Here is a 9,156-nt window from a genome sequence, read left to right as displayed (position 1 = left end):
TCTTAGATAACTAAGAGCACACTTTTCTTCATTTTGCTACATCTGAAGAACACACAACCAAATGATGCACTTGAACCTAAATTGTGGATTGTTTAAGCCTACTATAAAGTGACTTTAAAACATAGTTACTTGACAAATTTAATTACTTTAGAAGACACCAGGAAACCATGGTTGTTTTGAAAACTGGTAAATTTTATTTTATTTATTTTTATTTATTTTTTGAGCCACAGTCTTGCTCTGTTACCCAGGCTGGTGTGCAGTGGCACGATCTCGGCTCACTGTATCCTTCGCCTCCTGAGTTCAAGCAATTCACCTGACTCAGCCTCCTGAGTAGTTGGAATTACAGGCACGCACCATCAGGCCTAGCTAATTTTTGTGTTTTTAATAGAGATGGGGTTTCACCATGTTGGCCAGGCTGGTCTCGAACTCCTGACCTTGTGATCTGCATGCTTTGGCGTCCTAAAGTGCTGGGATTTCAGGGAGTCAGCCACTGCACCTAGCCAAAAATTGGTAAATTTTTAAAGAATTAAGACAGGCCAGGTGTGGCGGCTCACGCCTGTAATCCCAGCACTTTGGGAGTCTGAGGCAGGTGGATCACCTTCGGTCAGGAGTTCAAGACCAGCCTGGCCAACATGGTGAAACCCCATCTCTACTAAAAATACAAAAATTAGCCAGGCGAGGTAGCAGGTGCCTGTAATCCTAGCTACTTGGGAGGCTGAGACAGGAGAATCACTTGAACCTGGGAGGTGGAGGTTGCAGTGAGCTGAGATCATGCCACTGCACTCCAGCCTGGGTGACAAAAGCCAACCTCCAATTCAAAGAAAAAAAAAAAAAGGAAGAATCGGCCGGGCGCAGTGGCTCAAGCCTGTAATCCCAGCACTTTGGGAGGCCGAGGCGGGTGGATCACGAGGTCAAGAGATCGAGACCATCCTGGTCAACATGGTGAAACCCCGTCTCTACCAAAAATACAAAAAATTAGCTGGGCATGGTGGCGCGTGCCTGTAATCCCAGCGACTCAGGATGCTGAGGCAGGAGAATTGCCTAAACCCAGGAGGCGGAGGTTACGGTGAGCCGAGATCGCGCCATTGCACTCCAGCCTGGGTAACATGAGTGAAACTCCATCTCAAAAAAAAAAAAAAAAGAAGAATCAAGACTTTATCCTGCCATTCCATTCCCAAAAAAAAAAAAAAAAGTACTCCAAAAATGTGTGTTTACTTATTGATTTGCTTACATAAAATATGTATATTTACTTATTTAATTGTACAAACTACTGACAAGAAGTCTCTCTTCATAGTCAGCTCATATTAGAAGGAATGAGAATCAGAGGAGTATCACTTTGCAGCTCCTGTGAATTACTCTACATAGGCAAGGATCACCAACAGATACTAACATCACAAAAAGGAGACAGCTATATATTACCAGCTGCACAATTTACAATGAAAGTAAACACCACCACCTACAGTCTTGCTAAAAAAAAAAAAAAAAAAATCAAACCTGATTCTCATCAAGCCTCATGACCTCACTCACTATCAGTTACAGAAACTACGAGAAAAAGGGAACATGTTAAACAACACGATGGGGATGTAGGACATAATGGGCAAATTCCAGACCATGGGAAATTCTACAGGAAAAACAACCTGATTTTTTTGACAAGTAAGTTGCAAGCAATAAAAAAATGAGATGAAAAGGAAAACCCATGAATTGAAAGAAACTTAAGAGACATAATCAATTTTAATGTATGACCCTTACTTGGGTTCTGATTCCAACAAACAGTCAAAAAATATTTTTAGGACCATAGGGAATTCACAGCAATTACTGAATGGGTATTTGATCAAAATCAAGTTCAGTTTTCCAATATGTTAATGTTATTGTGGGTTTTTCAATTCTTTATATTTTAGACGGAAATATTTATGGGTGAAATATTATGTTGTCTGGGATTTGTTCCAAAATTATTCACTGGGGGAGAGGGGTGGCTAGAAATATGGATGAAACTAAATTGACCTTGTGTTTATAATTTTTGAATCAGAACGATGAGTACATAGGAGTTTCTTATATTATTCTCCCTGTTTATATATATGTTTGAAAATCTTCACACAACAAAATTTTTTATTATTTATTAATTTATTTATTTACCTTGAGACAGGGCCCTGCTCTGTTGCCCAGGCTGGAGTGCAGTGACGTGATCACAGCTCACTGCAGACTTGACCTCCCAAGCTCAAGCAATCCTCCTGCCTCAGCCTCCCGAGTAGCTGGGACTACAGATGTGCACCACCACACCCAGCTAATTTTTTTGTTTTTGTTGGAGACAGGGTCTGATCTCAAACTTGGCTCGTCTCAAACTCCTGGGCTCAAGTGATCTTCCCACCTCAGCCTCCCAAAGTGCTGGCATTACAGGCATGAGCCCAAAATTTTTTAAAGATTTAAAAAATTATGCTCTTAAACACTAAGTTGATGCCATCTCATCACCCATCTATTAACCCACAAATAGAGAGTGATTAATTTTCTCCCAGTTTTGAAAAGCAAACATTTATCAATATTATTAATATATTCAAGTCATTCCTCACAAATTGTAACAACTTTCCTCCCCTCTTTCCTGTTCATTGAATATGATTTACCCTCACTCCAGTGAAAATATCACATAATTCCCCTCCTAACCCAGCCAAGAGAATTGAGAGATTCCCAAACACATTCTCAACTCCTTAATGCTGGAAAGGTGTGGCTTAGCTGAGGGAAGGTGGAGGTAATGGATACCAGAAGCTTTTCTCTATTCCTGTTAACGTGTTCCCCTTAGAGAAGCTTAACAATAATTTTTCAGCTGAGTGAAAATGGTCCCCTAAGTGATTCTGGTGGACGTGGAGATGCACCCCCAGATCCCCTTCCAGGAAGGACTTGGTGCCCCAGTTGGTGGGTGTGCAGTCAGTGGACAGCTTCAGAGATGCCTCAGTTGTGGAGAGATGCCTTCCCCAAGGCTGTGCCCTGCCAGGGGCAGCTCACATCATGAAGTGTGGCATGTGGTGACCTGGCCATAGTGACTCAATGCAGGAGAACCCTTGACAGGCTGTTCAGCTCAAGGGTGGTGGTCGGGGTGTCAGTTAAGGCTGCCACACAAGTGGGCATCTCCTCTATCCACTCCCATTTCCTTCCGTTCCCTTCCACAGGCATTGCGGTTCTAGCAAAGCAGTTTGTCCTGAACACTTAACGATCAGCAGGATTCGTGTTACAGCATCTTAGACCTGACCAGTGATCCCAGAGTAGGGCAGGCCTTTCTTGATGCTCTTTCTTGCACTTCCTTGATGAATATTGATGTTGGCAAGTGTTTCACTCACCAGCTTATGCATATGGATTCCAAGATTCTAGGGACGTAGCAATCCCTTTATGGATGCAAGTTCACCCTCAAGAGAAACTCTAGGCCTCATACATGTTTAGAAAGTATTGAACATTGCCAGGAGTTTCACACTGAGTGAACTTGAAGAGCAAATCATTCCAAGTCTTTTTCCAGCTTCCATGTTTTCCCTATAACTGGATTGTGAGACACAATGAGTATCTGGGTTATCAGTAATCAAGGAGAGGAAAATGCCATGCTTAGTTTATTTAGTGTAGTGTATTTGCTGGTTTAATTTTAGTTGAGATGAATATGCAGAAGGACTTCATTATTTTGGTCCCTTTTCACACAAGATCTTCTGTTCTTCAACCATGAATTCTATTAACAAAGAGTTTCTAAGAGATGTAACCATCATGGTCAGAGAGGGAATAATGTATAAATCTTGACCATTCTCATTTGCAGATGATTTCATATTTGATCTTTATATCAGAGCCAATGGTTTGGGTTTTTTCTTTTACCCAAATGGCACCTTCAGGATGGTAAGGGATATTTCTTTGCCTGAGTGTTCTAATTAACAGTAGTTATAAAAGGAAAGCAGAATAAAAAAGAATGAAATTCTGACATATGTTATAACATGGATGAACTTTGAAAACATGCTGAGTTTTCAGAAACATGAAGTTTTCAACCACCAAGACTGCATCTGCCTCGCGAGCACAGAGCCTCGCCTGAGGGGCCGCCCACCCACACCTGCCGCCAGCTCACCATGGATGATGATATCGATAAACTCTTTGATAATGGCTCCAGCATGTGCAAGGCTGGCTCTGTGGGCAACGATGCCACCAGGGCTGCCTTCCCCTCCATCGTGGGGCGCCCGAGGCACAGGGCATGATGGTGGGCATGGGTCAGAAAGATTCCTATGTGGGTGATGAGGCCCAGAGCAAGAGAGGCATCCTGACCCTGAAGTACCCCACTGAGCATGGCATTATCACCAACTGGGATGACATGGAGAGTATCTGGCACCTTTTACAACGAGCTGCATGTGGCTCCTGAGGAGCACCCCCTGCTGTTGACTGAGGCCCCCCCGAACCCCAAGGCCAACTGCGAGAAGATAACCCAGATCATGTTTGAAACCTTCAACACCTCAGCCATGTAAGTGGCCATCCAGGTCATGCTGTCCCTGTACACCTCCGGCCATACCACTGGCATCGTGATGGACTCCAGTGATGGGGTCACACTGTGCCCATCTATGAGGGGTATGCCATCCCCCTTGCCATCCTGTGTCTTGACCTGGCTGGCTGGGACCTGACTGACTACCTCATGAAGATCTTCACTGAGCATGGCTATAGCTTCACCACCAAGGCCGAGCGGGAAATTGTACGTGATATCAAGGAGAAGCTGTGTTGCGTCACCCTGGACTTCAAGCAGGAGATGGCCACGGCGGCCTTCAGCTACGCCCTGGAGAAGAGCTATGAGCTGCCTGATGGCCAGGTTATCACCATCAGCCTTCCTGGGCGTGGAATCCTGTGGCATCCATGAAACTACCTTCAACTCCAACAGGAAGCATGACATGGACATCCGCAAAGACCTGTACGCCAACACAGTGCTGTCTGGTGGTACCACCATGTACCCTGGCATCGCTGACAGGTTCCAGAAGGAGATCACCGCCCTGGCGCCCAGCATGATGAAGATCAAGATCACTGCTCCTCCCGAGCGCAAGTACTCCCTGTGGATCGGCGCCTCCATCCTGGCCTTGCTGTCCATCTTCCAGCAGATGTGGATCAGCAAGCAGGAGCACAAGGAATCCGGCCCCTTTATCATCCACCGCAAATGCTTCTAGGCTGACTGTGACTTAGTTGTGTTACACCCTTTCTTGACAAAACCTAACTTGCGAAGAAAGCAAGATGATATTGGCATGGCTTTATTCATTTTTTAATTTTGTTTTGTTTTGTTTTGTTTTGTGGCTTGACTTAGGATTTAAAAACTGGAATGGTGTCGGTTGGAGCGGCATCCCCCAAAGTTCTACGATGCGGCTGAGGACTTTGATTGTACATTGTTCTTTTTTTTTAAATAGTCATTCCAATAGCGTGAGATGCATTGTTACAGGAAGTCCTTCCCTTCCCAAAGGCCACCGTATTTCCCTCTAAGTCGAATGGGCCAGTCCTCTCCCAACTCCACACAGGGGAGATAATAGCGTTGCTTTTGTGTAAATTATGTAACGCAACATTTTTAAAATATTCAGCTTAATCCTTTTTTTTGTTTGTTTTATTTTGAAAGTTTTTAGCCTTTGTGCCTACTCTTTTTTGTCCCTCAATTTGAGATGTATGAAGACTTCTCATTAAGCAGCCAGGGCTTACTTGTACACTGACTTGAGACCAGCTGAATAAAAGTGCACACCTTAAAACAAATGTTTTCAAAAACATGAAGCCAGATACAAAAAGAACAAATATTGTGTGATTTCCCCTTACATGAGATACCTGCAGTGGTCAAATGTAGAGAGATGGAAAGTAGAATTGTGCTTACCAGGGATTGGGGTGAAGAGAGAATGGGGAAATTCTCTGCTGTTATTGTTTTTAAAACCCATTATTGGCCGGGCGTGGTGGCTCACACCTATAATCCCAGCACTTTGGGAGGCTGAGGTGGGTGGATCATGAGGTCAGGAGTTCAAGACCAGCCTGACCAACATAGTGAAACCCCATGTCTACTAAAAAGACAAAAATTAGCCAGGTGTGGTGCCGTGTGCCTGTAATCCCAGCTACTTGGGAGCCTGAGGCAGGAGAATTGCTTGAACCTGGAAGGTGGAGGTTGCAGTGAGCTGAGAGTGTACTATTGCACCCCAGCCTGAGTAACAAAGCAAGGCTCCATCTCAAAAAAAAAAAAAAAAGCCATTATTGCTTAATTGGTACAGAATTTCAGTTTGGGAAGATAAAAATGTTCTGGAGATGGATGGTGGTGATGGCTATACAACAATATGAATATACCTAATGCCACAGAACTGTACACTTAAAAATAGTTAAATGATAAATTTTATGTCACATATATTTTACCACAATTAAAACAAAAGTAAATCAGAAGGTCAGAAGGGCAGTTAGTATCGCAGCACCTGTGGGCCTTGGAAGTTAAACAGACCTGGTCTAAGGTCCTGCTTTGCCACTCAGTAGCTGTGTGACCTTGGTCAAGTAAACTAGCCCCATGGGCTCATCAGTAAAATAGGGATACCCCACATGGTTGTTGGAAGGATTAAATTAGATGGTGTAGGTGATGCCCTTGTCACAGAGCCTGGCACCTGGCGAGTGCTCAGTAAATGCTGGCTGGGATTAGGAAGCAGAATGCACAGTGGTTACACCACCCTGGAGTTGGACCACTTGATGACGAATCCTGGCAATCCACCTCTTACCATCAGAAGGATTGGGCAAATTACTGGACTTCTCTGTGCCCTAGCTGTCTCATTTGTAAAGTAGAGAAAATTATAGGTCCACCTCAGAGCGTTGTTATAAGGATTACAGCATTTCCATTAATGAACACATACATTAACACGTGAAGCACTCAAAAACATGCCTAGCAAGCACTATTTAAATATTCACTTTCATTACTAGGAGCAATTCTGGGGTAATGGACAAAAATGATCAAATAGCCTTATCAGAATACACACACCAAGTATTTATTTAGGGAATTATGATTTGACTTGTACTGCCTCATTTTAATTGTTGTTTGATATGGTTTGGATTTGTGTCCCTGCCCAAATTTCATGTTGAATTGTAATCTCCATTGTTGGAGAAGGGGCCTGGTGGGGGGTGACTGGATCATGGGGGCAGATTTCCCCTTTGCTGTTCTTGTGATAGTGAGTTCTCATGACATCTGGTTGTTTAAGTGTGTAGCACCTGCCCCCTCGAACTCTTCCTTCTGCTCCAGCCATGTAAGACATGCCTCCTTCCTCTTCGCCTTCTGCCATGATTGTAAGTTTCCTGAGGCCTCCCTTGCTATGCTTCCTGTACTTCCTGTACAGCCTGGGGAACTGTAAGTCAATTAAACCTCTTTTCTTTACAAATTACCCAGACTCTGGTACTTCTTTATAGCAATACGAGAACAGACTAATACATTGTTATTATGGTCAGTTAGCACTTCTTAGATGCTTACTATGTCCCAGGCACTCTGCAAAGCAGTTTCTAAGCATTGCCTTTTCAAATCCTCTCAACATTCCCCATTTAACAAGACACAGAGCAGATGAGCAGCTTGCCCAAGCGTCAGCCAACTAGAACCACCAGGTGTCTGACTCTAGGTTACATCGCTCTACTCTACCTCTTATAATAGCCTGTAGCTGTTGCCAGTGAAAACACAGATAGAACACAAAAAAATGAATAAATAAAGCCTCTGGGATGGGGGTCAATAATTGAGACTGGAACCTGGGATAAAATTGGTATTGCATTAAGCATTAATTTAGAACTAAGCCTCCCAGAGACCAAGGCAAAATGTCATACGGTATCTGACTTTTAAAGAGAAGCCCTGCTTATCCTTCCCTCACCCCAAACCTGGCACATTCCTATACACATTTACTCATAATTAAAATCTAGGCACAATCTATATTTGCCAGGCACTTTTCAGATTTTCAAAAGATATACTTGCTCCTGACACCAAAGTCTCAGCTAAATTGATGGTGTGGATTCTCATAGGAGGAATATTGAGAGACCTGATCAATGACAGCTTCATGAGAGCTGGTGCAGGGGCTGTGTGACCGCAACCCAAGGGACTATTCTTGGTGTCAGCCCTAGATAAAGGCAGGCAGCAGAGTGTTCAGTCTGTGGGCCCTGGCAGGGGTAGGTACCAGTGGATCATAGGCTCTTTGCCTGACAATGAACTACTGTGATCTGTTCAACTGCAAGTAACCATTAACACCGTCGTGTGGAAAATGATGCATTGCTTTATACTGTACTCTTAAATGGACAAGGAATAGTAGGTCCAAAGATTTAAGAAGAAAGTATAGATGAAATTAAAATTTAAAATCATACCCATTGGCCTAGTGTATTTTCCCTGAAAATTGGGGGAAATACAGAAGCACTAGATTTTAGTAGGAGAACATCTTGGAACGGCTCAGAGAAAAGTAGTGATTGCAAAATAAGGTTACATGTGAGAGGACAAAGTGCCTTAATGCCTCCCTTATTTTTCATCGGGGTTGGGGGGCAGTCTCTGAAGTGGGAGGTCAAAGCCGTCCACAGGTAAGGAGGAACTGGCCAAGCTGGAGGAGGCAGAGCTGTGGGCTTGCTGCCCTTCCAATCCCTAGAGTAGGGCAGGGGCCACTAGCTCTCAAAGGTCAGCCTTCTTCCAAAGCAAGGATTTCTTTCTGTGCCATGGGCTAGGTATTCTATTTCTTACTCTGCCATTGGGGCTAACAGCAGTGAGCTAATGTGCTTTATGAATTTCCAAGACAGAGCAGCTTAATGCTGCCTTTCCCAAACTTTGATCAAGGGAAATCTGTATTGGCAGCACATCTATTAATATCCACAGGACAGGGTTCCTCACAGTACATTGATCTAATGTAATGAGCAGACACAGGTGAATAAACTCTGGCCAATGACCAAGGTAAAGGAAACATAATCCTTGTATTGTGCTTTCATCTTACTTTCTATTTTAAATGTTGGTTTCTCTTTAAATGAGGCCCTCTGCCCTACAGGGGTCCTTTGTGCAAGAAAGTGTGTTTGCATTTCAAAGCCTTACATTTCCCAATAAAGCCAACTTCTGAGAACACATTTTACTTTGATAAAGACCTTCCTGAGATTAGAAAGCTAAACAATAGTACAGTGCATTAAAAAGTTCTTTACCATGGAATTAGCCAGGAGAGA

At 43.5% G+C, this 9,156-nt stretch overlaps 1 pseudogene; it reads left to right on the top strand.

Moving 5' to 3' along the window:
* The first annotated feature begins 4,082 nt into the window (after positions 1-4,082).
* Positions 4,083-5,446, top strand: LOC116563936 (annotated as a pseudogene).
* Positions 5,447-9,156: the final 3,710 nt, after the last annotated feature.

Source organism: Sapajus apella, unplaced genomic scaffold (genome assembly GCF_009761245.1).
Source record: "Sapajus apella isolate SASKATOON/1434 unplaced genomic scaffold, GSC_monkey_1.0 scaffold36, whole genome shotgun sequence".
Taxonomy (NCBI): Eukaryota; Metazoa; Chordata; class Mammalia; order Primates; family Cebidae; genus Sapajus; species Sapajus apella.
The sequence above is the reverse complement of the archived record's forward strand: the minus strand, read 5'-3'. Positions and strand labels throughout refer to the sequence as shown.